Source organism: Protomyctophum parallelum, assembly GCF_964188405.1.
Source record: "Protomyctophum parallelum genome assembly, chromosome: 1".
In the NCBI taxonomy this organism is placed as follows: Eukaryota; Metazoa; Chordata; class Actinopteri; order Myctophiformes; family Myctophidae; genus Protomyctophum; species Protomyctophum parallelum.
This window is the reverse complement of record NC_139697.1, coordinates 40,876,530-40,896,861: the sequence shown is the minus strand read 5'-3', so window position 1 is coordinate 40,896,861 and position 20,332 is coordinate 40,876,530.

Here is a 20,332-nt window from a genome sequence, read left to right as displayed (position 1 = left end):
TAAGCTATAAGGACCTATAACATAAAATTCAACTTTTTCAATTTCTTTTGTGTTTTTGGGGCTCCTATGTGTGTTTTCTATCCCCACAAATAACCAATTTTGAACAATCAGGCCTTCGGGCTGTATTTTGCGTGTCTTAAGTACCAGGTCTTATTCCCTAACTTGAGTAAACTAAAGACCTGGAGGCGTGATCAATGCTCTTTGGCCACTCAGAATTGCCAAATGGCATTGATCACGCCTCCAGGTCTTTAGTTTACTCAAGTTAGGGAATAAGACCTGGTACTTAAGACACGCAAAATACAGCCCTTCATGTCATATGGGTGTTTTAATGGAAATTGCTCTCTGAAACAGCTCGACTGATTTTGGCCTCATCGTGATGTCATCAATGTCACCCTACTTTGTATAATTCCTCCTTTTCTTCAGTCTTCAGTTGCAAATTTGCATTTCCACTTTGTTTACAATGTCCACCATTGTTGATTTTCCAAGCTGGCATGGAATGGAAACAAGCCTGGTTTTATCTAGCATGAGTATTATAATGACTCAAATATTAAATAATCTGCATATCAGCACCCTCTCCACCTCAGGACAGTGTGGTACTGCAGCTAAAACTGCTTTCAAAGTCCAGAAAGAAATGACAAGGCCTGGTTATATCGGAGTGGTGATTGAGGCTCAAACCATTAGAAATAACTTTGAGGGACATAGACAATATGATTATTAAATATTAAAAGCAGTTTTAAAATGCATGTTATTTACGCTTTAAAGGTTTCCTTACCCCAGAGGTGTCGGACTCATTTTGGGGTGAGGGCCACTATGGTGTAAGGCTTACACCAATAGTGGCCTCATGGCTCTTCATCAGGCCTTGTCTGATGAAGAGCCGTGAGGTTCGGAACGTCATGTCCACTTTGGTGTAAGGAAACCTTTAATAAATCTTTGAGCTTTGGAGCTTAGTCCAGTGTGCGGACCTTTATTCTTTTCTATTATTTGGCCTCGGCCCAGCACCTGGTGTTTTGTTAGTGGATGTGCATGCTCTATTGTATCTTTCTTAATCAGGAGTTTGGCCAGGGGTAGGCTGAGCGCTGAACAGTACTCTTGTCTTCATGTCCTTATTTATTGTATGTAATCTTATTTTGTTCTTTGGGCTATGTCAAATGTGTGTATATGTGTTCTGCAATACATGGCTGCTGGGTCGCAAGACAAATTTCTGTGTGAACTGACACTATATCATAAGTACCATATCATATCATATCATATCATATCATATCATATCATATCAACTCCACCCATTTGCTTGCATAGAATGGAAGTGAATGGAAAGTGATTTGTTTCAGTAGCACATTGTGAAGTGGATGACCACTGGGTGGTGCTCCCACCTGCCATTATTCACACTAGTGTTTTATTACAAGTGAGATAATCATAATTCCTTCCCCACAGTTGCAAACAACAAATACAATATTTACTAGACTAGAATTAAACAGAATATAATGGAACTAAGCAATAATACAATATTGTAAATAATTACATGGTGCATTCATATTTACCCACTCACACAGGACACCATACAAAGCACCAACTTGCTCATTGGGAGAAATTAGTGCCTGGTTGAATGTCTTACATTTTCAGACATGCATTTAATTTCTCCTCAATATTCTTTTTGCATTTTCACTGGTTTTCAAATAATAAAGTTGTTTGTTTTGTTGTAAAGCGACTTTGAGCACCAGCTGCCCACCGCGGCAGGCTATTATAATTACACTACGGCTTGGTGTGATTGGCATGATACAATGAAAGAATCTTCAGTGTTGTTCGTCAACCCTATACCTGAACTCCAGTGTGATGGGTCCCTGGACGTCGTCCAGGCGAATGTCGTAGCTGTCTCCGTACTTCACCACCCGCTCCTCGGCACAGTCTGAATGAGAGGAAGAGTTATAGCTTACTATATCTGCTGCTCCAAATGTCCATGGATATTGCCCCCGCGACTCTTCTGTGGTAATGCAGTCTTAAACTGATCTTTAATGTGCCTTTGCGTTTACATGCATTTGCCTGATTGTGATCATTGTGGGCTCCCTTCGGGCCAGCAGTTTTCCCATTTGGGGACGATAAAGGTGCATTTGTGCACTCGGAGCACTTAACCTCCATCGAAAAAATGCAGAGTTGGCCCACCTCTCCCATAAGTACATCCTGAACAACGGCTTTTCATTTCTCCAAATGCATTATAAGTGTGTTGGCCTGCAACCTTCATGTTTGTTATGAGAATTTAGATTCAAATTGTTCATTTCTACCGTCTCGTCTACTTGGGTACGTGATCAGTGTGCGTTAACATAGTGAGATCCTCAGTGTTAATTAAACGTGACACACAGTCTTGGCACGATGACGTCCCTGAGCATTTGAAAGGGCTTTCTGAGTTCTGACTGTAGCAAACTTAATTAGATAAAACATCTCTCTGAAGAATTGCTTTCCTTCATACTGTTACATGGGGCTATACATACAGTAGGGCTATACAAATGGTCCACTTTTGTGGGGGAAATTTAGATGGACTACTTTTCTGGGGACAGACCCTGTTCTAGACAGCTGTCACCTTTAGCACCACGCCATAAGAAATGCAACGCTGAGGGCTTCTCTCCGAGTTAAATTAGCACACATTTTTGCCATATACTCATGGGTACTTTTTCAGTCGATAGAGTGACAGTCAGAACTAGGCTAGCACTTTTGAGTGTTGTTGATAGTGTTGTTGACCGCTCACCCTGAGGCGTAATTTCAGAAAGAAATAGGGGTGGCAAAAAATAGTTGCTAAGCCCCCAAAATAGTTGATCAACTAGCTCTTCTCTCTGTGAAGGAAGTAAGGGAAGGGGCCCGGAAGTAGGAAGAGTTATTCTGTGTGCATATGCATAGAGCCCATATTGCCAACCCCTGATGGCCCAAATGACGCCCCAGCTGCGCTCACCCTTGACGATGAGGATGAGCCGCGTCACGTCTGCGGGGTCGCTGCCGTTCCTGACGAGGTAGGTGCCCTCGTCGGCCTCCTGCACGGCGTCCAGGACCAGGTGTCCGTCGGCGCTCAGCCGCACGCGTGGGCTCACCGCCTGGCCGCCCCGCAGCAGCACCACGTCGGAGGACGGGCTGGATCTGGACCTGAAACCGTGTTGGTTTGGACAGCACAATTTTGATGTGGTTATATAGTCAGTCTTTTTGAATAGAATCTATTCTAAATTTAGTTTTAGTCATATTCTATAGTCATCTGAAATGTGTTCAGGCTATTTTTAATTTTTAATCTGTTTATTGGTATTTTTCAGTTTGCAAAAAGGTTAAAGTGATCAAAACTTTATGTAAGCAACAAAATATTAAGCAAGACATTCACAAAGACAAAGCAAAATGCTTGAAATAAAATCAAAAAGAAAAGCCAAGACAAGACAAAAATGAAGGGAAACAACCTAATGGGACGAAACAATAGACAGAATAAAATAATAATGATAATAATAAATAAAATAATTGGTTGCATGCTGAAAATAGCAATCTACAAGCTCACAACATTGTGAGCTTGTAGATCTGCTATTTTCAGAGTGCAACCAAACATAAAATAACTTGCCTTTTAATTCTACTGGATCTCTTCTCCACTAGTCCCTCCCTAACATTTTAGTCTAGTTTTTATTTATTGACAAAATTGTCAATATATTTAGTCTCATAGTTTTAGTCATCATAGCTTAGTTTTATTTAGTTCATTTTTCGTCAGTTTTATTCGTCGAAATCAACACTGACCTGAACAGAACCTCCGCGTCGAGATCCGCTGGAACGCTGATGTGCACGTCTTCGCCGAAGAACGCCGGCCTCTTCTCCTCTTTGACTGAGGGGCACAGTGTGGCAAATAAATTGCTGAGCAATATGTCAAATCAAGGTTAATCGTAACAGCCCATAATCACTGATGCAGTCTGAGAGGGCTTTACAGGTCCGCAAAGGAAACAAACTACACCATGTGTCCTTACTTACACCCTCAACCGTGCAACGACAAACGATGTCACATGTGACATCATAAGAAAAGAAATGTCAGGATCAAAAAATAGGGTGGACACTTAGGCAGAGTGGGCAAAATGCAAACACAAAACCAAAAGAACAAAACTATTAATAGTCAATACTAAGTGATAGCTTAGTAATAGTACCATTATAAACAATAGTAAAATGCTACTGTATATGTCACTCACAGTCTCCTTGTCTATCTGCTTGCTGGGTGGCTGTGAATGAAACCATTCATTCTCTACTCCCTGTAGGATCTCCATCAGCTAATCTAGCCTCGGAAACCCAGACGTTTTTATTTTAATCAATGCAAACTTTGTTAGTCCAGGAAATAAAATAAGACATATCAGACTTAGTTTTCTGTTCTCTTGCTTTTCCATTATGCACGCTATATAATTCTATTGAGGTAACTATACTTACCGTTTCTGACTGGGCTATCTAGCCTGGAAACCTGACAAATCTGCCTTGTCAAAAATGTACTTTGTGTTCTTTTAATACCTCAATGTAATTATTTAAAGCGCACAAATCGAAAAACAAAAGGCTTAGCGGTCCAGGCACCTTGGCTGGTAATCCAGCATGACAGTGTGTTGCGGGTGACAGGGGGGAGTCTCCCTGGTCGGACGGAGCGTGTGGAAGGAACAAGTTATTCCAACTAGTTCCTTTGGAACTAGTTGCTGGAGGGGGGAGGCAGTATAGAGACCAGCATTACTGCATGTTTTTGTGAGGGTACCTACCTACCCTAGGGGACACAGGGATAACATACAAAGTCCAAAGTCCACACAGAAAGGCCCTTTTGCCAACCCACCCAGGGTATGGGCACTGATGATGCGGAGGACAGGACATGACCCCAGTGCCCACAGTGTCCACAGCGGGAATCGAACCCAGGACCTTCTAGCTGTGAGGCTCTCATTGACTGTAATGCATTCCATTGAACTACCGGCACCAGTTTGCCTCCCCTATGGTGCATATCATCTGTTTTATCCTTGTTTATATAATCCTTGGCCCAGCTATTCACCTTGTATAAGGTGAATAAGACTCCTTCATTCACTCTTTGCCAGTTTGTAAATGCATGTTAGTGTGTTTCAGCTTTGGCTCCCTAGCCTTTTGTTTCCTTGCATGTTCAGTGTTTATGGGTCCCGTCCCAGATTTAGTTAATTCTACCGGCTTCGCATCCTTTGCCAGTCTTTCAGTTTTGGACATTTGCCTGCACGCTCCCTTGGAATTATTTGCTTGTTGTGGACCTTGGCGCCAGCCTCACGTTTGTAAAGCTTGCCCCTTCGATCGTTTGAATTAATACACTCTGTATCAGAATCCGATCTGTCTTTTGTGGTACTGTGTCCAACTCTCTCTGACGTGTGTGTGTGTGTGTGTGTGTGTGTGTGTGTGTGTGTGCAGATTGCATGCCCAAGCCGAAAGCTAAGGCATTGTGTCTGCAATAATTGGCAGTCGCCATATATGGAGAAGGCGATGCTTTCTGTACCCGTGATCTGTATCTGAAGCACTTGTTGTAGAGTTTTCTCAAGTTTGCGCATCCACTATTGTTTGTGTTCAAGAAATTTCTTGTAAAATGTGAATACAAATAAAGATGTTAAATGTGTGTGTGTGTGTGTGTGTGTGTGTGTGTGTGTGTGTGTGTGTGTGTGTGTGTGTGTGTGTGTGTGAGATACACGTGATCATACTTCATGCCATCGCATACAGTAACTAAGAGCCTATCAACTCTGTGCGGGTGAGTGTTTATGTGCACTCTAGATCTGTATTCAGTTAAGGGTCATATATTTTTTAGCAAGCCAGAAACATGCGCTCAAAGAAGCATGCGACTGTTACCTTTCACTGAGGCAGAGAGAACTGGAAAAACAGAAGAAAGAGATGGAATTTATTTTGCTCTTGATTGATGTTTAGAACAACCTCTTATGGCTGATAAATACTTGTGAGTTATTACACGCAGTTATCGTACACCGAAAATAGCACATTTACAAGCTGCGTCATGATGCCATGTGTTGTGATCTTGTTATTTTTGGTGTGTGACACCGACGTGCAACTAATGATAATCACAGCCCATTTTATTCACGATATATATATATATATATATATATATATATATATATAATTATTCAGCTCTGATGTAGTATGCAGTGATGTAACAACAGAAAACAAATACGCTGAGAATAATATGCTACTCTGATATATTATATAATATTATATTACAGTAGCTATTTCAGATTCCAAATGAGCAAAGCTGGCTAAATATATAGAAATATGATAGATTATGAAGGACTGAATGTCTTTTAGTCGTAACTATGAAGTTATGTCTAATTTTGTACACTGTTGTACGACTAAAGGATAAGTCTGGCTTCATGTTCAAAGGTGACTATGAACTCATCATGTAATGTACAGTGTACATTCCTCACAGATCAAAGAGGCTAAAGCAAGTAGGAATCATCTTAAAAGATGGATTTGTTTGTGTGCTATAAATGCCACTGCATGTAATTCCAACTGAACTATCAAGGGAGGATAGAGCAATAAATAGAAATACCATAGATCAAAATGGAGCGGGCAGGCTTGGTATGAATTTAAACAAGAGTCTGAACTAATCATGAAGCTGAGTCAGGCTGTCTTGGCAGGCGGGTCATTTTACAACAGGGTTTTGTGCTTACCGGTGCAAAACAGGGCGGAAAACACTGCAACGCTGATTACTTTCATCTTGACCATGTGTCTGGGGAAAAAAAAAAAAAAAAATGGAAAGGGTCAATTGCTTTTTTATAGCAAGACTAATCATGCTATAGAAACAAACAAAAATGGGTTACAAAATCGTGGGTTGAAAAATATATTTAAAAAAGAAAGAAAATGTACATGAAAAGACACAAACTGTGCATTTGTTCACCTTTGATTTACGGAATTAGGCTTCACTGGGGTAAAAATAAACACATACATATTTAAACAGTAGGAAACAACTGGGACACAGATTCCAGTGTACAACTGCACATCACAGTTCATGCTATGCTGTTTGACAAGGATTCTGTATTGGGTTTTTCCAAATTCATAGTCCATATAGCCACTACATGCTATGGACGCGCTATGAGCTTGTAGATCTAGATCTGCTATTTTTGAAAGTATAAAATAAAGTGGTTGAAACCCTCCCGGTTTTGAGTTTTATTTTTATATTTTATGTGTCTTATGTGTTATATGTCTGTTTAATACTTGCCCCTGGGCTTCTGTTACAAAAACCTGAATAAACAGATTTTGAAAAGAAAGAAAACCCTCCCGGTTTGAATGTGTTAACTCCCTGTCAACAACATCCCCCACCCCTTCTATCCTTCACACATCGTCATTGGACATTCCAGACTTCGGCCATAGCCACCGTTTTTAACCCAAGGAGTGTTTTTCGTGCAAAACCAATTCTTGCAATGGTTTCAGAATCATGAAAACCCCCTAGTTTGACACATCACATGCTACTGAAAGTTTTGCCTTAATAGTATGGTCACATTTGACATTGCTCAATATTGACACAGTCAGCAGGTGGATTCATGAATGTGTATATAGGCCTATAGACAAAATGTTAGCCAAAAAAAAAGAACTATATATGTACCAAATGTCCCTCTGCACACCCCCGGCTGCCGGACTATAGGGTTGAGGTTCTTCCTTGGCCTACTGGGAGTGTGCATGCAAAGTTTGATGCGATCAGTCCAGCTGTGTCTGTGATTAGCTGTACGCATGGTCGGACACACACACACACACACACACACACACACACACACACACACACACACACACACACACACACACATAGATGGACATTGGATACACACACGGATAGGTGCAGGTACCGGCCTGGCAGAGAAATAAATAATAATTAAATAAAAGATTCCGAGAATAGTATGTGCTATAATATGCCTGTGGCTTCGCCCGCATCCTCGTATCTGTACGTCATTTTACAAGGAATTCTATACCAAGACGGCCTGCAGGGCCCAAGGATACAGGATGTCACTGTTGAAAGTACAATTAGTCATCCGCTTGTTTAAACATGGTGTTTTCTATCTTTCATATCCTATGTTGCCTGCTTCTGTATCAGTTGTGACTCGCATAACTTCGAGTGACGTAATCTGTCTTGTGCAGAGTTATGTCATTATACTCTGTGGGTGCTTAACAAAACTTCTGAACATCTTGTGCCGCTGTCTTGGTGTCATCTTGTTCCCAGAGCTTGTGATTGCTTACACAGAAACAGGGCAGATCATGACAAGAGGACTCTAGACACAAATTTCTTGCCAAATCGGATGGCAGATGGTTTGCTTTGGAATGAAGCCTGATGTAAAAAGCTGTCAGGCATTTTGCTGATGCTCTTATACACGGTGACTTGCAAGATGTGGTTCAAGGTATATTGGAACTTGGAAGTGCTCGCATTTTTACTTAAGTAAAAGTATTAATACCACAATGTAGAAACACTCTGGTAGTAAAAGTCCCGCAATCAAGATTCTCGCGTAAAAGTGAAAAAACATTCAATGTAAATAAAGTACCAAAAGTAAAAAGTAGTCATTATGCAGAATGTTCCATTTCACAAGGAATTATTACACAATGTATTTACAAATACAATCTTTTGAAAATAGCAGATCTGCAAGGTGCAAGTTCACAACACTTCACATCGTGACATGTTGTGAGCTCATACATCGGCTATTTTCAAATAGCGAATAGAGATGTAGTGTACACTGTACTGTGGAGTAGAATAGTACTGTATTGAAAATGGAATTGGAAATTGGAAATACCCAAATAAAGTAAAAAATAATTGTACAGTACTTGAGTAAATGTTAGACTTATATACTATGAAGTGCCTCTTTGTATGCCACCAGACAGACAGACAGACAGACAGACAGACAGACAGACAGACAGACAGACAGACAGACAGACAGACAGACAGACAGGCAGGCAGGCAGACAGGCAGACAGGCAGGCAGGCAGGCAGGCAGGCAGGCAGGCAGGAAGGCAGGCAGGCAGGCAGGCAGGCAGGCAGGCAGGCAGGCAGGCAGGCAGGCAGGCAGGCAGGCAGGCAGACAGACAGACAGACAGACAGACAGACAGACAGACAGACAGACAGACAGACAGACAGACAGACAGACAGACAGACAGACAGACAGACAGACAGACAGACAGACAGACAGACAGACAGACAGACAGACAGACAGGCAGGCAGACAGACAGACAGACAGACAGACAGACAGACAGACAGACAGGCAGGCAGACAGACAGACAGGCAGGCAGGCAGACAGACAGACAGACAGAGTTATAGGTACAGAGAAGGAAAGTACTGTCGTATATAGCAATAATGGGCAAGAAAAGCCATAAGAAGCAGCGTCAATACAGAACAACAGTAGTATATATAATACACCTACACAACTATCCTGCATATGCAGAAAACACAACGCAAGGTTACAGTGTCCTCACCGTATCCCGCCCCAAAACAAATACGGTGTCCATTACAATCAGTGCACTGCGAAAGAAAAGTGACAGTCTGTTCAATGCGCTAATACCACACAAGCTGTCATTCTGCTATTGCCATCACAAAATAATTACAAAAAAACTTTCATAGGCTGTGGAATCTCCTTTACAGAAAAAGAAACAACACCATAATTGTTTCAATAAACCCAACGCATAGCTACGACTAGGCCAAAGTTAGACTGAGCAGTGACTCAACATAATGTGGCATCACATTGTGAGGTCAGTGTTATAGATCAGTGGCTCAGGTCACCCCTGTAAATAACCTTTTCATCCACGGCAGACCTGAATGACATTGTTACTTTATTTATAGCATCTTTTGTCATATTAACGGTACGTGATATGTAAATCATTCCCTCCAAAGGCATGTCACGGGGAAAACTAGAGAGAATATTTGTTTACATTATAGGACAGACTGAAAATAACTTTTATACTTGCCGTTTAACCACTTTTCCACCACCGGATTCCCCCTTTCCACCACCGCATTCCTATTATTCCGGGGGGAACGTTCACCAAAAATAGCTGATCTACAAGCTCACAACACAACTTGTAGATCTGCTATTTTTGGTGAAGAGGCTGAAAAAGATTTGTTTAACTCAGGTCCGTTTTACTAAGTATAGAGGATCTAACTGAAGGAATATTGATGAATTCCAAATATTATAAATGTATTCTGAGGCACCTCTGGACTTGTGTCCCCCACACCCACTGTGAGAAACCCTGTTACAGACTGAGCAGTAAATGAGCATAATGACTGGCATCATATTGTGAGGTCAGCCAGCGGTTCAGTTTCTCCTGTGGTGTGACCTGTCAATCATCTCTGTTCTCGGGAGACACGCCATTATACTGACATGCCATTATACTGACAAAGTGGACGGACGGGAGAGAGAGAGAGGACGGAAAGGAAAAGAGGTGGCAGTTGGAGCGAGGAGGGTGAGAGTATCGAGGGATGGGCGAGAGAGATTGATTGAATACTTTAACCGTTTCTTTTAACAGTGCAGTCAGTGGTACGATATCATATTACAATGATTGTTAAAAGGATAACCCAATAAGCCTGAGGGCCTTGTTTCCATTGTGGTCCTGAATTCAATTCATCAAGGATGAGGATAAGAGAGGGGGCAGAGAGAAAGAAAGAAATAGAAAGAGGGAGAGCTTGAGAGAGCGAGAGAGAGAGAGGTGGATTCTCTCTAATTGAGGAGTGACCATGAGTATGGCAAGAATCAAAAAGGTAAATAAGGAGAGAGAGATTGAGATGGACAAGAGCCAAATGGCACCAGACTCACCAGAGAGAGAGAGAGAGAGAGAGAGAGAGAGAGAGAGAGAGAGAGAGAGAGAGAGAGAGACAGAGAGACAGAGATGGCAAGTTATGTGGGAAATCTAATGTACAGAAGGATATCTATCTATTTGATAGAAATCAATTAAGAGGATATAAGTACAATGTTCTGTTATCCAACTCGACCAATGAGTGAGCAGGTATATACTCTTAAAGCAGGATATTGCTGATTGGACATATTGTCTATGGAGGAGGGACAATTCCAAGACCTTCCGATTAAAGGATGGCCTCTCCTGCCACTAGGCCAACCTGCCTGAACCTGCCAGGAACTATCTGCAGGGAATTAAAACGTATTGGCAGATAAAGCCAGCTGCAACTCACCTCCACAAAGGGTAAACAACTGTAGTATTCGTGTATGTGTATATAGATTCATGTTTTTTCCTAGCCCCATATGTGCCCTCTCCCTACGCTCATTCTGTAGCTCCGAGATGAGGTCACACACTGGGCCCCTCCCACCGCGTTTCAGAAACGGCGCAAGTTTCAGAAAACATGGTCTCCTATCCTTACCACACCATTAATCCAAAACGTGTAGGGCCGATCCAGGTTTACACTAATTCAAATTTAGGACCGGCCCAGAAAATCCAACTAGAGATTTGAACTGAGCCTTTACGTCCCGTATTTTGTCAGTCGCTTCCATGTTTATCAAGGAAGTGTGCGTGTGCGCGTGCATGTCGAGTGAACTGAAGTCAGTTGGAAATTTTCGACCAGGGGAGGCGCCGGGGAGGCGCTAAAGCTTTTCAACTTCATTGATAAACATGGAGCGACTGACAAAAGACGGGACGTAAAGGCTCAGTTCAAATCTCTAGTTGGATTTTCTGGGCCGGTCCTAAATTTGAATTAGTGTAAACCTGGATCGGCCCTACACGTTTTGGATTAATGGTGTGGTAAGGATAGGAGACCATGTTTTCGGAAACTTGCGCCGTTTCTGAAACGCGGTGGGAGGGGCCCAGTGTGTGACCTCATCTCGGAGCTACAGAATGAGCGTAGGGAGAGGGCACATATGGGGCTAGTTTTTTCCCGACTATCCTTGGGATTGTGGGTGGGGGGTGGGTGGGATAGGGGATGGAGTTTTATTTATTTTTATTTTCATATTTGATATGTCTCTGTTTAATGCTTGCCCTGGGTTTGTCAAAAAACTTTAATAAAAAGATTTTGAAAAGAAAATAAACAACTGTAGTATTGTAACACTATTGATGTGAGCATGGTTTGTCAATAAACTCATCCACGTCTAGAAATTAGCCTCACACCATCCCAAGTTGGATTTATACTGTCTGTCCTAATGAGAGCAGGTTTCCCCATATAATCTATGAAGCCCACCTCATTTATAACATCATACCACATGTATGTCATTATTTATGACTGTTATTTATTTATACATGTCATTTATAAAGCCCACGATATTATGTGAACACCAGCTTGACAACCAGTGGTTGAATGATGAAATACGGCTGTACTTAGTGACCTCCGATTTGTGCAAATGGGAGTCATTACCGCCGACTTCCCTACATAATGTGCACTCACACACACACACACACACACACACTCACACTCACACTCACACTCACACACACACACACACACACACACTGTATGTACCCGGTTTCCATAGCATGCACATCTCAGAAAGTGAGAGTATGCTGAAGACATGTATGCCTTATCTAACAACAAAGGGTTTCAAAGTGATATGTCCATCTTGTACAATAGAGCGCTCTGTTCTTTTTCGCCGTTGTTCTGCCAGCCAATTTTTGTTGTGTGTTCAAAGTAATTTCCCTCTGGGAGCAGAGCCTGTCTAGTGAATGAAGGCTTGAGTCATTTTGTTCGCAAGAGACCGGCTGCCTCCAGCATGAGATTTTGCTTGCTGAATGAAATAATGAGTCATTCGTTCGCACTGATACACAGTCACTGAGTGAGAGACCAGCTCCTTCCTTCGGTGAACAAGATAATAGGTTATTTCAGCGACGCAGGTTATTTTGTTTGCAGGCACCTGATGAGGGATATCTGAGACTGAGACAAACAGAGCCGATCATCCACAAGGATCGGTATTTCAGTCAAATGAGGAAAGCCAATGGGTTGACGGTTGAGCCCATAATAATAAAAGGATAGAGACCGAACGGTCTTTGAAGCACCCGGAAGACTGCCGGAAGTATAATTATAACTCAATGGCTCGAGTGAGCGGAAGTTAAGTTAAATTATGCACGTTACGCACATGACGTCACTGAATGTCCGTCCACCTCCACGTGCTGCAGTTCCACTTTTCGCCAGTAGGTAGTGGCAGCTTCAACGTTGGATAGCCTTACAGGGGGCTTGGTTGATTGAGCCTGGCAATAATGCCAGAGATAGAGGTTCTAAAAAAAAATACAGTGAAATTCTGAGTAAAATTGAGTGTTGGCAGAACAGTAAAACACTGCTGAGGCTGTAGCGTAGGGATTTTCAGAGGCATGTCCAGCTAAAAACAACTCTTATGTATACATGCAATGATGCAGCCCCTGGGACATTATTGACCTTTCATGTTCTTACTTGAACAGAAGCTTTGCACAGGCAGTTTATTCACTTTGTGTGTCTTAATTTCTCTAACTTTTCATCCCATGATTTCGCAACCCATTTTTTCACCCAGTGTCAATTATCTAATCCTGGGCGCTACACTTCCTCTGCCAACCTGGGGGGGGGGGGGGGGGGGCAGCGGACTGACCTCATGCGTCCAAGCTGCTTCTTTTCACCTGACAGAGAGTTTCCCCGGCCGGACATAGCGCGTGGAAGGAACACGTTATTCCGACCAGTTCCTTTCCCCTCCATCAGGCACTATTACAGCATGTTTTTTGTGAGGGTACCTACCCTAGGCTAGGGGACACGGGGAGAACAATCAAACTCCACACAGAAAGGCCCTTTCGCCAACCCCTTGGGTTTGGGCACTGATGACGCAGAGGAGAGAACACGGCCCCAGTTTCCCCAGCGGGAATCGAACCCAGGACATTCTATCTGTGAGATGACAGCACTACCGACTGTGCCACCATGCCCCTGAACGTCCCCCTGTGTCTTATTTTCTATTAAGGCAGATGGAAGGAAAGCAGAGAGTCTGAGTTCTGGGCTGTGCAAAATAAATGTGGGACTGATCAGTACAGCAGTTTGCAATATTAGCTAACAGACAGACTCCAACAGAGCCATACTGATATAATCTTTCTGCCTATTGACAAACCAATTTAAAATGTTGCTACACATTATACTGACTGTATTAGCCCTTCGCCCACCAACATAACATACTTTAAATATTCTGATGACACTGCCATTCTCGGACTGCTTCATGACAATAACTCTATTACTGACTAAACCATTTCTCATTTTAAAGATTCAACTTGTTCTGTTGTATTGTTCCGCATGCATCTTTACTATACTGTCCGAAACAAACTGTTCAGTATTACCCGGGCCGCAATGCTTCCAAGATCATCAGACTTCCCACACCCACACTTTCTGATATGAACAATAAGGCCATCACACGCTTAGCACTTTCAATAACAAATGACATTTATTATCCCCTGTATCGCTACTTTGAACCACATGCCATCGGGGGGGAAGATACAGAACCTTGAAGTGGGAAAGGGTTCATTTTAACGAGTTTTGTCCCCTCAGCCATTGCGGTATTAAACAAGCTGCCCAGTCGATAGGTTGAATTTTTGTATCATCATTTATTGTATTGTTTTGGTGATGTGTTGTTTTGTGCTTTATGGTTGTTATTTTTTGTTGTTCCTTTTGGAACAGACTGTGAAAACGAATATCCTTCGGGACAATAAAGATAATTATTATTATTATTATTATTAAAACATCAATCCAGGCAGAGACATTGCAGGATAGGTTACTGTAAACATTTTAACCACACCATGAATTGTAACCACAGCCCTATGTGAAGCATGCTGTAACAGTTCAATTAGCCAATTGCATGTTTGGGCCGTTGTGTTGTGCTGTCATGGTCCATAAATCATGAATTTAATTCAAGGCTGTCAAGCTTCATAAATCTGGAGAGGTGACATGGGGTGGTCCTCTATGATTATGTGATTTGCTTTGTCACATTTCAATTTTCAATCACTTTCATTTCCTCTCCCATATGTACAGACACACAGAGGAGAGAGAAATGGATGTGGTGTATGGGATTATTTTATTGTCTCCACCAGGCCGAAGGCATGGGGGGAGAGTATGTTTTGCACTCCGTCCGTCCGTCCGTGTGTGTGTGTGTCCGTGAGCAGCTAATCTCGGCCACCGTTAACCCGGTCGATGCCAAATTTTCCACACACACTCCCTGGATGCCAACGATGAACCTCTGCCCCAAACTTTCCAGAACGGCCTGTTATAGCGCCACCAGGAGGCCACTTTGTGCAAAACAGGTTTTTGCACAGTACACCTACAGATTTTGTCCAAACATCACGCAAATTGGTACACAGTCTCTCTAGAGCCATTCAACGAAACCGGTCTTTCAGATTTCTCAGACTCCATCCTGATTGGTTAAGATTGGCTTCCAAAGTTCACAGGAGTGCTCAGTTTCAAACAAAATGCTGCAAATCATGAACACATCGCGTGATTTCCGTGAAATTGTGCACCCACATTCCCACTAGGCCGAGGACGAAATGCCACATGAACAATTTCAACTCAGCCTCAAGGTGGCGCTATAACTGGCCGAAAAGTGTTTTTATTTACTTTTGTTGCCCTTTTATCCAACCACCAGATGAAGGCAAGCTGCAATGTCCTACATTCCTATCCTGGTGGAGACCTGTGCCCAGAAGGGCACTTTTTCTAGTTTTAATGTATAATAGAATTGCAGAATCCCAGAATTAAAAGTGGTGTCTGTGCACACACGCACAAGCACACACACGAACAAGCACACGCACGCACACACATACACACACACACACACACACACACACACACACACACACACACACACACACACACACACACACACACACACACACACACACACACACACACACACACACACACACACACACACACACACACACACACACACACACACACACACACACACACACACACACACACAGTTTTGGTAACATTTAGTAGGCTATACATAATACAGTACAGTCCTATTATATGTATAAGCAGCAAATAAAGTTCTGGCGACTAATGCAATGTCCACAGTCCACACCGAGCATAACTGTAACAATACCCTCGCGGCCCTCCAGTGTGCCATATTGCCAAGACCTTTTTCTTCCACTGGAAAAAAAAATGTTCTGGACTAAAAGTGCATTTTATACGTGTGGTGGGGGGCTCAGAGTGAGTCCGCCGGGGAAAGTAGGCTTTCTTCATAACAAAGCCTCCTGTGCTGCACGCCATGCGAGGGCAATGAATTGAGAGTCCCATATAGCTCTAATGCAACAGCATTAGAGTGATGGACCAGAGCTAATCTTAAGCCATTGTTGCAGTCATTTTAGATCAGAGCACTAGTGGCTACAGGCCAAGAGCCCTTTAATGTTATACGAAACATTAATTTATACCATATCTGTCTTTAAGTAGGATTGCATGTAATTATGGGAAATTAGATCAGTCAGTCTACTCTATACAGAGATCAGGCCTGACACCTTTATTTGACACAGTGTCCTTCACTCCCATTTCCGACACAACAAATTCTGCAAGGTTAATGTAATGCCCCACATAAGAGTTAACAATAATAATTGTTAGATTAGATTTAGTAGAAGTCTAAAACTATACAATTCTGGGCATGTCATAGGTATGCACACGCACGCAGGCGCACGCTCGCACACACATCATGATGTACTTTGAGCCTATAGATAGGCAGCAGGATATTATTAAAATCGGGATCATTGTGCGTAAACAGCTCCTATTTTTGCTGGGCACCCCCTCCTCAACAGACCACTGACCTAAGAAGACCTTTTATTGGGTCTCTGGTGGCGAGAGGTGAGGAAACAAGCTCATTCTGTCGGATCTCATCACCCTGACTGACAAACCTAAGTGCCCTCTCTTCTCACACACGAGGAAGAGGAGTGACATTAGCCTTCATCCTACAAATCTTTATCTCTTTCATCTCCGTGTCATGTGGTCTCTCTCTCCCTCTCCCTCTCTCTGTGGTACACCCACGCATTCTTCTCAGGGACTTCCTCATATGTGCCCAGGGACACATTAGATTAGCACATCATGAACTTGATGAATTGCATGCACTCACCAGCACCACACTACATGACATCATCATACACCTCATACTAAGGACCACAATGGAAACAAGCTATAAGGTAATCCTTTTGATTATGGTGGCTTGGTGGCTCAAATGTATGTTACATAATGATTTATTTCATAACCAATAACGATATCTATCAATCAATCAATCAGTCGCTGAAGTTTTCCGAGAAAAGGGTGATGACCCCTTTCTCCTGCATACCCTGACCAGTTCTCAAAGTGGGATCCGACCAGGGACACCAGGGGTCTCCGACCCAGGACGGTTAAAATGGGGGAGCCCTACATGACATTTTGTAGGCTACTTGACGAGCATTAAAATTGCTTTTAGTCTAATGTAGCCTATGCAATGTTTTTCATATCCTCATTAGCCTTCTCATCTCTCTCCCTCGAGTCCCTCCCATTCATGCAGCCCATAAAACCGATGGAGCAGTGATGGTGTGACAAGGGAAGGGTGTGTCACTATTAATGCCTCAACTGGGACTTGGCTGGGCTGTCCCTGGGGCTTTGAACTTGACAAGTTCGTAACGTGGTGGGGTGCTGACTAGAGAAACAACTGCAGTCCGTGGGTTTTTTTTGTCTCTCCCCCCTGCGTATTTATATTTTATTAAATTCTCACTATGCGCGCGCTTTTCTTGCACGTAAACCCTCGCTCCATCCCTTTTCCTTTCTCTCCTTTCGTAATCTGTAATCTGTTCTTTCTTAATACGACACGCCAGGACGCCACGCACTGACTATAGTGACTGACTACCACTGACCAGAGATAATTAACCCCATAAGCGTTCCAAAAGACTTCAGCTTTCCTTTCTCCATATAGTGTGTGTGTGTGTGTGTGTGTGTGTGTGTGTGTGTGTGTGTGTGTGTGTGTGTGTGTGTGTGTGTGTGTGTGTGTGTGTGTGTGTGTGTGTGTGTGAAATAACGCAGCTGCTTCTGTTTAGCGATCTCCATTTCCACAGTCCACTGGGGAGTGGGGGTGTCCGAGAAAATACCCTAGATCTGGAGGGTATCCTACTATCCACCACACTGTGGGCTGGAATACATAATGCACCACCACAAGCGCACAGATATATAGGCAATAAAACCGCAATAAAGGCTGTGAAGGCGTCAATATCACTTTACCAACACGACACCCGGCCAATTCCAGTGTTATGAATTTGATCTTGAGAAATAGGCCTAGATATAGGCTACAGTTCAAGAAAGACTGCAGAGATGCTGTGTTTTTCAGTAATATTCAGTGAAATGGGGACGGACGCCATCTAATGCACAAAAGCTTTTTCACCTGAACTGAGTTTGTTGTTTTTTTATCGTTCCCATTTTCGCGGCCACACAGCAAAAGCACTTCCACCACCTAGATGTTTGAAAAGCCGTGCATGGTTTCGATTATGTGACCATATCATTATCCGACTGCCATTTAAATAAAGACCCTATATGTCGCTGGTTAAACGCCCTAAATAAACCAATATTGTTATTCGGCATTCCAACATAATAGGGAAAGGACAGCACATTTTAACCCATCAATGTCATGCAATGCAAAACTGAAATAGAATAATCGATTAGGCAACACACAGAGGCTAAAGGAAAAGGATGCCGGCAATTACCTTTGATTAGCAGGCTTGAATCCCCCCAAAACAGCCTGCAGCTGGAGGCGGGCGGGGTAGCTACTATACCAGACAGGGAGTGGGATGATATTCGATAAATCGTCGTTGTTTTTCTCCTTTTATTAATTTCTTCCAACCCACTTCGAGCCCCCAGCCCGACCAAAGACTTGTGATTAGCTGGAGGTGGAGGAGAGCTTCGGGTGATGTCGGCTTTTGGACCATCTGATATCGGCGACACTCGGGAGTGTTCGTCAGAAAGCGATAGTCTTTTCTTTTGCTCAGCGCCCGCCACCGGCCACTGCAGGTTATCCTCAGGTGATCCTCGTACGCCAACAACAGGCGTCCTCACTGACTGACCGATCATCATGATGCGTCGTTCATCATGATTCACTGTGCCTCCAGGTCCAGGAATACTAGCTTTCACGTTCCGTCAACCGAATGATGATAGATGGATGCATCATGCATGGATCTATAAATCACAATAAAAGCACAGAGCCTGCACAACCACAATCCAACCAATCCGCCCACCACCCACTGTTCTATTGACTCACATGCAGCGCAGTAGGCTAATTGCACAACAAATATTTCTCAAGTTTCCAGAATAACATCCGCATGCCCTTGGCTTTTATAATCTGGCAGCTGATATTGTCAGGCGATTTCTCACCTCACAACATTTTCTCTGGAACAACGTTGTTGTAGCAAAAATCAAATCCAAAAAGTTGGCCACGTATATGTTCCCAATCTGTTTGGTGAATGTTGTCATATGCACGGTGTGTAGCCTAATGTAGGCTTTTATGTCCAAAGTAGGCTACAGTAATTCCTTTCAGAAAAAATTGTGTCACATGCTATTATTATTATTTATTATTCAAACTCAGGGACGTGCACACATATACCTCAAAGGGGGCTTGAGCCCCTGCCCTTTTACCTGTAGATAAAGAGTGCTGGGTTGAGCCCCGAAAATAGCTGATCTACGAGCTCTCAACGCTTGTAGCTGCTATTTTTGTCCAAAAGTGCCCTCTTATGAGATTTCAGCCCCTGCACTCTGCACTGTTCAAACTTGATGAAAATATGTGTATATGTATAAGAATAGGCCTATTCACCGAAAACTGTTCAGTTTCTGGAGATGTCAAACTGAGAAGATACAGTAAACTGTAAAACAACCATAAGGGCCAGGTCAAATTTCAACATTTTAAGATCCCCTGCTAAATGTGCTAATTGTATATATATATTTTTGCTACATTTACAGACATTAATGTTCTTGTACCATTTGCAACCATAATATAGAAACATTTTCTCACCTATCTTTTACTGAAATATCCCCAAATGTTTGGACAGAATCTCATGCACTGCTTTGAAGCAGCTGACTCTTTCTACTTTTTAAAGCTTGGGTATCTATTATTGTGATAATCCAGATGATGGCGCTCTTTTAGTACCGGTAATTTCATTAATGTGTTTTATTAACAAAGGTTTTCAAAAAATCACTACCTACTGCAGATTCATCATTTTCTCCTATCTTAGTTCTCTATTTAATGTACAGTATTAAATAAACCCTATAGCCTATTTCATTGACCAGCCCTACCAGTGGTATATTGGCCCTCTCCCCTTTTCGTATTAGGCTACACCAAATGTCTTCTACAAGCTCACAACAAATCACATTGCGAACTTGCCACACATTGTGAGCTTGTGATCTGCTATTTTCGTAGAACGTTTGTCTATATTTAGCA